Raw genomic sequence first — 13,471 nt, forward strand, 5'->3', positions numbered from 1 at the left:
CAACATGATTTCTGGATGTGTCTGAGTGTGTTTCCAAAAAAGACAAGTATTTGAATCACTAGAACTGAGCCAAGAGAAGCCACTCTCACCAGGGTGGGAGGGTATCATCTATTCTTTTGAGAGCCTGAAAAGAACAAAAAGATGGAGGAAATGGACTTCCCTGGTGGTCCAGTGGTTGGGAGTTCGCCTGCCAGTGCAGGGGACACGGGTTCAATCCCTGGTCTGGGAGGATTCCACATGCCGTGGAGCGACTAAGCCTGAGTGTCACGATTACTGAGCCTGCACTCTAAAGCCCAGGAACCACAACCACCGAAGCCAGCCACCTGGAGCCTGTGCTCCAGAACAAGAGAAGCCACACAACGAGAAGCCCATGTACCACAAGTAGAGAGGAGCCCCTGCTCGTCGCAACGAAAAAGAACCCAGTGCAGCCAAAAACAAATAATTAAAAAAAAAGAAAAACCAACAACTCCGCTTTAAAGAAAAAAAGATGGAGGGCAAATCTGCTCTAGGCTTGAGCTGGGATGCCCACCTTCTCCTGCTCTCAGACACTGACACTCCTGCTTCTTGGGCCTTCAGACTCGGAATGAATTACGCACCACCAGCTTTCCTGGTTCTCTGACTTGGAGGTGGCACATCATGAGACTTCTTGACCTCTGTAATCACATGAACCAATTCCTATAATAAATTAACATCTTCCTATAAGTGATGTAGAGACACAGATATAGGTACAGATAGAGATTACTCCAGCCCAACTCCAGACACAGATAGATAGAGGTAGAGGCATGCATTCAGTCTTCTTTAAAAAGAAGGCTGAGCACCGAAGAATTGATGCTTTTGAAGTGTGGTGCTGGAGAAGACTCTTGAGAATCCCTTGGACAGCAAGGAGATCAAATCAGTCCATCCTAAAGGAAATCAGCAGGGGGGCAGTGGTGCAATGGATAATATGTCTGACTACCGATCAGAAGATTCTAAAGGAAATCAGCCCTGAATATTCATTGGAAGGACTAATGCTGAAGCTGAAATTCCAATACTGTGGCCACCTGATGCGAAGAGCTGACTCATTGGAAAAGACTCTGATGCTGGGAAAGATCGAAGGCAAAAGGAGAAGAGGATGGAAGACGATGAGATGGTTAGATAGCAACACCTACTCAATGGACATGAGTTTGAGCAATCTCCAGGAGATAGTAGAGGACAGAGTTGCCTGGCATGTTGCATTCCAGGGGGTCGCAGAGTTGAACACGACTTAGTGACTGAACAATAACAAACAGGTGTAGTTAGAGAGAGGGAGAGATCAAATACTATTGGTTCTGTCTCTCTGGAAAACCTGAATACAGCTTTGGAACATATCCTTTCCCACTCCAGTACTCTTGCCTGTAAAATCTTATAGATGGAGGAGCCTGGTAGGCTGCAGCCCATGGGGTCGCTAAGAGTCGGACACGACTAAGCAACTTCACTTTCACTTTTCACTTTCATGCATTGGAGAAGGAAATGGCAACGCACTCCAGTGTTCGTGCCTGGAGAATCCCAGGGATGGGGGAGCCTGGTGGGCTGCTGTCTATGGGGTCGCACAGAGTTGGACATGACTGAAGCGACTTAGCAGCAGCAGCATTTTCAAAAGTTTGCTTTATGTCACCTTGCTTTTACAAAAGACCGATACACTGGTATCGCAAAGAGTCGGACACAACTTAGCAACTGAAAAACAACAAAAGTTACCTATTTATGCTAACTGAAAGAAATTCTAAGAGGATTTTTCACTGTTATGAAAAAAGGTAAAAAGCAAAAATACCATCCAGGGTTTGTTTTACTGCAAGTTCAGCCATTATAGAGGCAGAAATCATCCCCTGCAGTGAGGGGGCACCACCAACCACCTTCCCCGGGAACCACACTCAGCATCTCAGCCTCAAACCGCCATGGCTCTGAACTGTGTCCATGAACACCTGTGCTTTACCTTAATTGATTTTGTGCATCAACAAGCAGAATGTGTCCTAAGGTAACTTGCTTCTTCGCCTCACACCACTTCAGTTTACAAAAAGGTTTCATGCTCTACTTTCAGATAGCAGGGGAATCCTGTTCACTACTAGACCCTGGAGGGCTGGTGGCTTAAATGTTCAAGCAGGTAGACTGTGTCGGCCTCTTACCCGAGGTTAGGATGAGACTTCTTCTACAAGAGTGTAAGTGACTAGAGACCATGCCCTTCCATGCACGGACCCCACTGTGCATTGAACAACATACATAGAGGACACAAAGTGTATTCACTGCAATATCCTAGGAAATCAGTTACATTGCCAAGGGTTTTCTAGATCAAAGCCTGACTCAGAATTCACGAAGCACACTCCCCAGTAGACAGGACTCCTGGTAAGGTCAGCCTTCCATAGCCTGGCATGAGTGTCCCAGGGAGAATAATGTAAGAAATAGAAGAAAACTCGACTGGGCCAATGAAGCTACTGGTCCCTTCATCATTCCCATTATAAAGCCTGAAATCCACACCAACAGGTGCTCCCTTTGGCTTCTAGCACTCTCTCTCTCCCCCCCCGCCAAAGATTTATGGTGTGATATGTTTGTGTCACATAGGAAGGGCCACCTGAATTCACTATCTCACCTGTCCAGATCACACAGGGCTGCTAATTACACTAGCTGCAGCCTCCTAGAAGAATCAGAAAGGCCTGGGATTGTCGGCTTGTTTGTGGCTCCACCACCTTGTAAATTCCCTAAGGAAGAGAAACTGTATCTCCTTGGGCTCCACTGTACTCCAGCATCTCATATAGTGCCTGGAACACAAGCACACAATCAATATAGGTGGGAGTTAGAACCTGGTTTCTGGTCCTAAACCTGCCAAGTCTACACACCCATTCATGCCACACTCCTCTGGGGCCCTGGGTCCTCATTCCCACAAATGAGGAGGTGGGCCACTGAGATCTGAGATCAAAGCCAGGAGTCCTGCACAGCTGGGTGCGTTTGCCTCATCATGCAATTTTACACTTTGGTAACAATCTAAATTCTAAATGGCTTCCCTGGTGGCTCAGATGGTAAAGCGTCTGCCTACAATGCAGGAGACCCAGGTTCAATCCCTGGGTTGGGAAGATTCCCAGAGAAGGAAATGGCAACCCACTCCAGTATTCTTGCCTGGAGATTCTCATGGATGGAAGAGCCTGGTAGGCTACAGTCCATGGGGTTGCAAAGAGTCGGACACAACTGAGCGACTTCACTTCACTAACAATCTAAAAAGCCGGGAGATTTCATATGAAAATTCATATTTGTGGTTTTGGAGGCTCTGGCAACACAGAGTCCACAGTGCACATGCAGTGAAGGGCCAGCGAGAGTGAGGGTTGTGCCACTGGATGGATGGAGCCTGAAATCTTCCCCCTCCGCAGTCCCCATGTGATTGATCCCTGCACTGAGGCTAAGGGTCAGCTGTTCATGATCACATGACTGTGCTTTCTTTTAGTAAATAAATATCTATAAAGACATACCAAGAGAGCCATGTTTTTAAAAATGTTTATAATACAAAGAGCACGCTCCTTTGTAGGAGCGAATTTAACCTTCATATAATAATACACCCCCTCATGCTGCTGCTAAGTCACTTCAGTCGTGTCCGACTCTGTGCAAACCCATAGACGGCAGCCCACCAGGCTCCCCAGTCCCTGGGATTCTCCAGGCAAGAACTCTGGAGTGGGTTGCCATTTCCTTCTCCAATGCATGAAAGTGGAAAGTGAAAGTGAAGTCGCTCAGTCGTGTCCGACTCTTAGCGACCCCATGGACTGCAGCCTACCAGGCTCCTCTGCCCATGGGATTTTCCAGGCAAGAGTACTGGAGTGGGGTGCCATTGCCTTCTCCAATACACCCTCATATAATAACAATTATAATATATCCATCACCTATGCAGCAACACTAGAGACGCCAAGTACCATTCTAAGCACATTACATTCATTTAACCCATTCAAGGCTTCCCTGATTGCTCAGTTGGTAAAGAATCCACCCGCAATGCGGGAGACCTGGGTTCAATCCCTGGGTTGGGAAGATCCTGTGGAGAAGGGAAAGGCTACCCATTCCAGTATTCTGGCCTGGAGAATCCCATGGATTGTATAGTCCAAGTGTTGCAAAGAGTCAGACACGACTGAGTGACTTTCACTTTCAAGCACTTTCATTTAACCCATTTAGTCTTTATAGAAACTTTACCTATGAATATGAGATAGATACTATGGCTATCCAAATTTTTAAAAGGAAGAAACAGAGGCTCAGAAAGGTTCTGTAATCTAAGATCACACGGTCAGTGAGCAGCCTCTAAGCCTGGAACCCAGGCAGCCTCCACACACCCATCATATGCCACTGCCACGTGCTTTTAAGCTCAAAGGACCAAGCCAGACTTTTGTACTCACCTATTAACCAGTTTAGTCTCCTCTGCTTCCCCACCATTTTTCAGAAAGGGAAACTGAGTCTGATGGGAAGTTATTTTTTCCCCAATTTTCCCAAAAATTCATACCAAAAAAAAAATGGGGAGAGGACAGAGGCCACAATCCAAGCCAACCAACTTCCAGCATTGCTTTTTTTTCTAATACCAGGAATTTTAGTCCTAGAGCCTAGACTGGAGATAAATTCTCATGTAGCTTCTTCGGGATCCTAGAGAACGGAGTCATTTTAGAAAGTCTCACTCACTACCTCATTGCTACATGACCAGGCTTGAGGATCACGGGCCTGAGGAAACAAGTCCAAGCACAGGGGCCATCCAGTGTCGCCTTGCGCATGGGAGTTTCCTGGCGGACAGATGGCTCCCAGTGAGCTCCTTGTACCATGCCCTAAGATGAAAAGAGAATATGTAACAAACTCAGTTACTTGAGCCCAGGCTCAAGATGTATGGAGTCAAGATTACTCAGAGGTACAATAGCCAAAGACACTAAAGAGTATCTTACATCACCAATGTACTGGCACTTCTAAAATAATAAAATGTGTGTGCATCCATCTGGATAACCTCTAAAATATATCATCCACTGTTTCCAGTTCCCCATACCTTGGAGGAAGAGGAAGTCTAGGCTCTAAAAATCCCCTCCATGGGATGGATCTCAGAGACTGTCTTATTGGGAAGGCATCTTTCACCTATAAATCTAAAAGGTAAATACAGAAATCCTTACCTCAGTATCAGTTTAGTATCAGAATGTAACATCTTTACTACTACTACTGATGCTGGCAACAAAGTCCTTGTTACATCAGATCAGATTACATCAGATCAGTCGCTCAGTGGTGTCCGACTCTGCGACCCCATGAATCGCAGCACGCCAGGCCTCCCTGTCCATCACCAATTCCTGGAGTTCACTCAGACTCATGTCCATCGAGTCAGTGATGCCATCCAGCCATCTCATCCTCCGTCGTCCCCTTCTCCTCCTGCCCCCAATCCTCCCAGCATCAGAGTCTTTTCCAATGAGTCAACTCTTCGCATGAAGTGGCCAAAGTACTGGAGTTTCAGCTTTAGCATCATTCCTTCCAAAGAAATCCCAGGGCTGATCTCCTTCAGAATGGACTGGTTGGATCTCCTTGCAGTCCAAGGGACTCTCAAGAGTCTTCTCCAACACCACAGTTCAAAAGCATCAATTCTTCAGCCCTCAGCCTTCTTCACAGTCCAACTCTCACATCCATACATGACCACAGGAAAAACCATAGCCTTGACTAGACGGACCTTTGTTGGCAAAGTAATGTCTCTGCTTTTTAATATGCTATCTAGGTTGGTTATAACTTTCCTTCCAAGGAGTAAGCGTCTTTTAATTTCATGGCTGCAGTCACCATCTGCAGTGATTTTGGAGCCCAGAAAAATAAAGTCTGACACTATTTCCACTGTTTCCCCATCTATTTCCCATGAAGTGGTGGGACCGGATGCCATGATCTTTGTTTTCTGAATGTTGAGCTTTAAGCCAACTTTTTCACTCTCCACTTTCACTTTCATTAAGAGGCTTTTGAGTTCCTCTTCACTTTCTGCCATAGGGTGGTGTCATCTGCATATCTGAGGTTATTGATATTTCTCCCGGCAATCTTGACTCCAGTTTGTGTTTCTTCCAGTCCAGCGTTTCTCATGATGTACTCTGCATATAAGTTAAATAAACAGGTTGATAATATACAGCCTTGACAAAATCCTTTTCCTATTTGGAACCAGTCTGTTGTTCCATGTCCAGTTCTAACTGTTGCTTCCTGACCTGCATACAAATTTCTCAAGAGGCAGATCAGGTGGTCTGATATTCCTATCTCTTTCAGAATTTTCCACAGTTTATTGTGATCCACACAGTCAAAGGCTTTGGCATAGTCAACAAAGCAGAAATAGATGTTTTTCTGGAACTCTCTTGCTTTTTCTATGATCCAGCAGATGTTGGAAATTTGATCTATGGTTCCTCTGCCTTTTCTAAAACCAGCTTGAACATCAGGAAGTTCACGGTTCACATATTGCTGAAGCCTGGCTTGGAGAATTTTGAGCATTACTTTACTAGTGTGTGAGATGAGTGCAATTGTATGGTAGTTTGAGCATTCTTTGGCATTGCCTTTCTTTGGGATTGGAATGAAAACTGACCTTTTCCAGTCCTGTGGCCACTGCTGAGTTTTCCAAATTTGCTGGCATATTGAGTGCAGCACTTTCATAGCATCATCTTTCAGGATTTGGAATAGCTCGACTGGAATTCCATCACCTCCACTAGCTTTGTTCATAGTGATGCTTTCTAAGGCCCACTTGACTTCACATTCCAGGATATCTGGCTCTAGGTCAGTGATCACACCATCGTGATTATCTGGGTCATGAAGATCTTTTTTGTACAGTTCTTCTGTGTATTCTTGCCATCTCTTCTTAATATCTTCTGCTTCTGTTAGGTCCATACCATTTCTGTCCTTTATCGAGCCCATCTTTGCATGAAATGTTCCTTTGGTATCTCTGATTTTCTTGAAGAGATCCCTAGTCTTTCCCATTCTGTTGTCTTCCTCTATTTCTTTGCATTAATCGCTGAAAAAGGCTTTCTTATCTCTTCTTGCTATTCTTTGGAACTCTGCATTCGGATGTTTATATCTTTCCTTTTCTCCTTTGCTTTTCGCTTCTCTTCTTTTCACAGCTATTTGTAAGGCCTCCCCAGACAGCCATTTTGCTTTTTTGCATTTCTTTTCCATGGGAATGGTCTTGATCCCTGTCTCCTTTACAATGTCACGAACCTCATTCCATAGTTTATCAGGCACTCTATCTATCAGATCCAGGCCCCCAAATCTATTTCTCACATGGCTATGTACTAAGCAGCCAAGGCTTTCCTGGTGGAAAGTCTTACTAGCTCTACCCTGCAAATCAGCATAACTATCCAGTAAAATAGTTACTATTGTTACCCTGCTGTAATTGACGAGGAAACAGACAGCCTGAAGGATTAGATGACACATCCCAAGTCCCACGGCTAGGAAGCATCAGGAGCAAGATCGACAAGTAAAATGCATAGCCTCCAATAACCCACACAACCTTGCCTCCTTCCAGAAATCTAACTGATCTTATTCATGCAGTGGGATGCTTTGGGGATTGTTATTCCATCAACCAAGACTGCATGACCCTATTGCCAAAACCCATTTCTTAATGCCTCTTCAGGGTGTCAAGAGCCCCATGGGGTCACTCAGGCTCTACCCATCCACTGTGCCATTCAGAATGCCAGCTGAAGGTCAATGGGTACCAGTGTGAATAGCCAAGGGGAAAAAAAGCTTGTTGTTCTCCAGTGCTTGTTAGCACAAAAATAATCATTCATTTCCTACTGTTTGGGTGGCAGGGTTACAAGGATCAGCCCAAGAGATGGCATATCAATGCAGTTCACCAAATGAGTCATCAGAATGAGAATATCCATTTATTGGAGCAGACATGTGTTGACAGAATTCATCCAATGTAAAAAGGTAGCTGATGTAAACTGCCTCCCAAAAGTACCACCTGTTCGGCAATCTCTCCTGATGTTCATCTGCTGTCCTGGGTTTGAGGAGCTGGGGCGGGGGGGTGGGGGGGGTGGGCGGGCAGGGAAGGCAGTGAGAGAAAGGAAAGGAGAGGGAAAAGCTACAATATTTTCTTTAGAATATTTGTTTTAAAGACATAAGTTTCAAAACTGGAAAGCCTGATCCAGTTGCTTTGACTGCCACTTATTCCCTGGATCCTAAAAGAGGGCAGGCCATCTCTAGCAGGCCTTGTGGGTTTTGCAGTGTTTCTACCCCAATCTTGGATCAGGCGAGGCCACGTGGAAATGCAGCAATATGATGGAAGTGCTCCTTTGCAAACATTATGAAAAGTGTTATCCTCCCATAATAGACTCTAACCAAATGGCCTGCTCACTGTGGGACAGCAAAGTGACCAAAACAAACCTCCTAACAGCCTCCAAGCAAGTCTTCAGGTTTGCGTGTAATGGAAGAAAGCATCTTTATTTTCCCCAGAAGCTTACACTTGCCTGACCTACAGTCCGTGCTGGGATGGGAGTGCATTAAAGGGTTAACTCAGGAGGTTTGCAGGCCCCAAACCCTGCACACTCCAAAGAAAAGCCTGACCCTTGACCATGCCCTGGGAGGTAAACTCTGAACCCTTGCAATAAATACCCCACCTGAGAAGGGTCTGTATAACTGAGACATTGGAACATGCCAGTTTATGCTAACACTGTGATGTACAGTGAACAGCTGTTTTTGTGTGGGCCATGCCAAATCAGCTGGATCTTTGGAGGGGCGGATCTTGGAGGCTGAGTAGCTATGGTCTACGCACAGGCACTCCGGGCCTAGGTGACAGGTCCCCAGCACGATTCCTGGACAGCAAGCCTCGGTGAGCATCCCTGGTTGGCACCACTTAGCACATCTGTCACTGTTGCTGGGAGAATTCGTGCTGTCTGTGCGGCTCCACTGGGAGGACACATGGAAACCTGGGTCTGGTTTCTCCTGGACTCTGCCCTCTGTGTCTTTGTCCTTTGCTGATTTTAACATGCATCCTTTCAGGACTCTGAGAATAACAGCTTTTCTGAGTTCTGTGAGTCCTGCTTGCAAACCACCAAACAGGAAAGTGGTTTTGGAGATCCCCCAACTCAGGAAGGGAGGGAGAACAGGAGGGAGGGAGGAGGGAGAAGGGGAAGAAGCAAGGAAGGGAGGAAGGGAAGGGGAAGAGGAAGGGAGAGGCAGGAAAGGAGGAAAAAGAAACAAGAAGAAAACAAGCCAAGAACTGTTCAAATGTCAAATATCTTACTGTTTGGGCTCAAAGTAACAACAGGAAAGAAAATACCATGTATACAAGCTCCTCAAAAGACAAAGAAAATAGATAAAAATCAGAGGCTGCCGGTGCAACACCCAGGGCATCATTGAAGACTCCAGCATGCACTCATCCATCGAGATTGCTTTGTCTAACTGTTTCCCCAGTATAATGACTAACCTCCACCTTTGGGAAATCCTGACTATTCCCTTTTGATGAAAACACTCCACTTCAGAAATAAAACTTTCAGAAGTGATCTGGGAGAGACTAAAACAGATTATAGCATTGAATAATGCTTTTTTTGTGGTCAAACAAGAGAATCAAACAGATTTCTGCCTATTTCTGCACCACCAAGACCACTGCACATCCACCTCGAAGGCTCTGGCAAAGCGGAGGGGATACACTCCACGCCTGGACCCGATGCTGGAAATTCAGGCCTCCATTTATACTCTTAACCCTTCTCAATTCATTGAAAACCACTTCAAGAAAAGTCATTTGAAAGAAATTACCTCTGTGTATTACACCATGACCAGTGAAAAATGTCCCACCCGAGACTCGATGGTCCCGAAGCAATAAAATTTTTGCTGAAGTACAAGATGTAATAACTCAGGGAAAAGAAGTCCCCATGACAACAAGGAGGGGAAGGAAATGAGTGAGAATCTGAGGCTTCAAGTCTCTCACGAGAATCTGAGGCTTCAAGTCTCTCACAATACAAGACTCTACCACTTTGTACTTGGAAATCTGTCTTTGGGATTGAAATCGCAAAAAATAACTTCCTCTCTATCACTTTCCTGCCTGCCCAAGTGGTATTGTTAAACCAAAGTACATTTCATCTAAAGAGGATGAGAATCTGGGCACCAGGACAGAACTTGCATCTATTCTATGTCTTCTGCATCTCTCGAATCAAAATGATACAAGTGAGTTATGGATCTGATGGCAAGACCAGTATTTTAGAGGCTTCAATATGCAAACATGTGGAAGTTGTGGGCAGTAGAGAAAACCACAGGCTTTCACACCATGAGATGTCTGGGACATTTTCCAAACACTGTGTCCCATTTCTTTTTTTTTTTTTTAAGTTTATGTTATTTTTATTTTATCACAACAATTTTTTAAAGGATGGAAAGGCATGGTCCTAGAAATAAAAACAGTCATAGTTTCAGAGTTGACACACCTTCAATTATACTTGATCTCTTCTGTAATCCATATAATCTGAAGGAGCACTGGCAATTAATGAATCAAAGTTTTATGCAATAGTTTGTTTTTTAAACAAGCCTACAGCACTCAGTATTCCCAGCTGGTATCCCACCCAAGTACTAACCAGGCCACACTCTTCTTCGCTTCCAAGATCAGACAAGATCAGGCATATTCAGCGTAGTATGGCTGGAGATAGCAATGATTGCTTTTAGAACAGGTGCACCTTTTCCCTGGTGGCTCAGTGATAAAGAATCCGCCTGTAATTCAGGAGATGTGGGTTTGATCCCTGGATCAGAAAGATCCCCTGGAGAAGGAAATGGCAACCTACTCCACTATTCTTGCCTGAGAAACCCCATGGACAGAGGAGGCTGGTGGGCCACACTCCACTGAGTCGCAAAGAGTCGGACATGACTGAGAAACTAAACCACCACTGCTGTAGTTGAGTTACAATATTGTGTTAGTTTCAGGTATACAGCAAGGTTATTCAGTTTTATATACATATGACATATGATATATATGATATATATATATGATATATGATATATATATATATATGATATATATATCTATCAGTTCAGTTCAGTCGCTCAGTCGTGTCCAACTCTTTGCAACCCCATGACTGCAGCACACCAGGCCTCCCTGTCCATCACCAACTCCTAGAGTTTACTCAAACTCACATCCTTTGAGTCAGTGATGCCATCCAACCATCTCATCCTCTGTCGTCCCCTTCTCCTCCTGCCCTCAACCTTTCCCAGCCTCAAGGTCTTTTCAAATGAGTCAGCTCTTCGCATCAGGTGGCCAAAGTACTGGAGTTTCAGCTTCAGCATCAGTCCTTCCAATGAACACTCAGGACTGATCTCCTTTAGGATGGACTGGTTGGATCTCTTTGCAGTCCAAGGGACTCTCAAGAGTCTTCTCCAACACCACAGTTCAAAAGCATCAATTCCTGGGCACTCAGCTTTCTTTATAGTCCAACTCTCACATCCATACATGACCACTGGAAAAACCATAGCTTTGACTAGACAGACCTTTGTTGGCAAAGTAATGTCTCTGCTTTTTAATATGCTGTCTAGGCTGGTCATAACTTTCTTGCCAAGGAGTAAGTGTCTTTTAATTTCATGGCTGTAGTCACCATCTGCAGTGATTTTGGAGCCCAAAAAAATAAAGTCTGCCACTGTTTCCACTGTTTTTCCATCTATTTGCCATGAAGTGATGGGACCAGATGACATGACATGACATATATAAATATATATACATACGTGTGTGTATTCTTTTTCAGGTTATTTTCCACTATAGGTTATTATAATATATTGAATATAGTTCCCTGTGCTATACAGTATATCCTTGTTGTTAATCTATTTTATTTATAGTGCTATGTATCTATTAATCCCATACTCCTAATTCATCCCTTCTCCCCCACTTTCCCTTTGGTAACCATAATTTTTTTTTCCTATGTCTGTGAGTCCACTTTTGTTTTATAAATAAGTTCATTTGTATTATTTTCCAGACTCCATATATATGTGACATCATATTAATATATTTATCTTTGTCTGTGTTTCATTTCTTTTTCAGGAGAGTATCCCAGGAAAAAACTCCTAATTTCCCTACTGAATTCTCCCAGCTTGGCTCCTTGGTCTTGCCCTGTCTCTCCAATCCTGTGGATTTTCATGACCCCCCAAATCCACAGTACTAAAACATTTTAAGGTTTTAGCTATCATTGATGAGAAACAGGAGACACAAACACTGAAGATTCTTCTGGAATCTTGATTTGTACAGCCACTTTCCCACTGAGTCTCTGAGTCCTTATTTCTAAGGGGTTGTTGCTGTGGGCCTTCCAGTCCTGCACAGCCCAAAGACCTTTTTTTATAAGCTTTATTCAGATGCAGTTAATACACAAAACTGCACACATTCAACATATGCATCTTAATGAGGTTTTGTGTTTTTTGGCCAGGCCATGTGATGTGCAGGTATCTTAGCTCCCCAGCCGGGGATGGAACCCATGCCCCCTGCAGGGGAAGCTAGGAGTCTTAACCACTGGACCACCAGGGATGTCCCTGTCCCAGAGACCTTCTCAGTTCCCATGAACACCTTGTAAACAAGAGGCCTCTTTTCCCAGAACAACATAAAAACAAGAAGCAGCTTTCAATTAACCAGGCTCTACTAAGGGACAGCATCAGAGTAGGGACTTGATATAATTTTGGCTCAGATGGTAAAGCGTCTGCCTACAATGTGGGAGACCCAGGTTCAATCTCTAGATCGGGAAGATCCCCTGGAGAAGGAAATGGCAACCCACTCCAGAACTCTTTCCTGGAAAATCCCACGGACGGAGGAACCTGGTAGGCTACAGTCCATGGGGTCGCAAAGTGTCAGACACAACTGAACCCAATCAACAGTCCTATGGCAGAAGTATTATACTTTTCACTTTGTAAGATCAAAAAATAAAGTTCAGAGAAGCCAAGAAACTAGCCCAAGGTCACACAGCTGGGACTGGGCAACCCTGAGATTTAAGCCTGGGTCAGAATGATGCTAAAACCTGACTATAAATCTGCTAGGAGGGGTGGGGGGAAGAAGAGGATGGGGTATATGGAGAGAGTAACATGGAAACACACATTTTAAAGAAAAATCTGCTGAAAACCCAATCAGAATAAAAGAATAGTTAAATTCAGGTGATAAATGGTGTAAAGTGTATAACACAGATTCTCAACGTCTTCACGTGAAGCCAAACCTCCTTCCTTTAAGCTCACCCCAGTATTTCCACAAGGCCCATAGCACTGAAGTCATAAATACTGACTTTTTCATTTTAAAGTGTGTGCCTTGGTGTCTGGGCATGCACATGTGCTTTTTGTCAGTTTCACTTTTCCATAAAACACTTGAATGATCAGCAACCCCAGAAGCAGATCATAATTCTAGTCATGAGGTGTACCAACTGGCATAATTCAGCTTTGAAAAGGCTCGCTCTAAATGGATTAAGTCTGCCTGAATGACGCAGGTTCTCCCTGGGTGTGCATAGGGTGGTCATGGACGGGCATTCGGGGAAATGGGGTTAATTCCTTCCAAGTGTCTACTTGAACCCCA

The 13,471-nt window shown here is 44.4% G+C and overlaps 1 protein-coding gene and 1 non-coding gene across 2 annotated transcripts in view; one reads left to right on the forward strand and one right to left on the reverse strand.

The window, feature by feature from the left end:
- Positions 1–13,471, reverse strand: part of HS3ST4 (heparan sulfate-glucosamine 3-sulfotransferase 4) — a 504,558-nt gene that overhangs the window by 454,801 nt on the left and 36,286 nt on the right.
- TRNAC-ACA (transfer RNA cysteine (anticodon ACA)) lies at positions 3,009–3,080 on the forward strand. Its single transcript has one exon. It is a non-coding gene; the product is annotated as a tRNA-Cys (tRNA).

The sequence above is a fragment of the Bos mutus genome, chromosome 25, assembly GCF_027580195.1.
Source record: "Bos mutus isolate GX-2022 chromosome 25, NWIPB_WYAK_1.1, whole genome shotgun sequence".
In the NCBI taxonomy this organism is placed as follows: Eukaryota; Metazoa; Chordata; class Mammalia; order Artiodactyla; family Bovidae; genus Bos; species Bos mutus.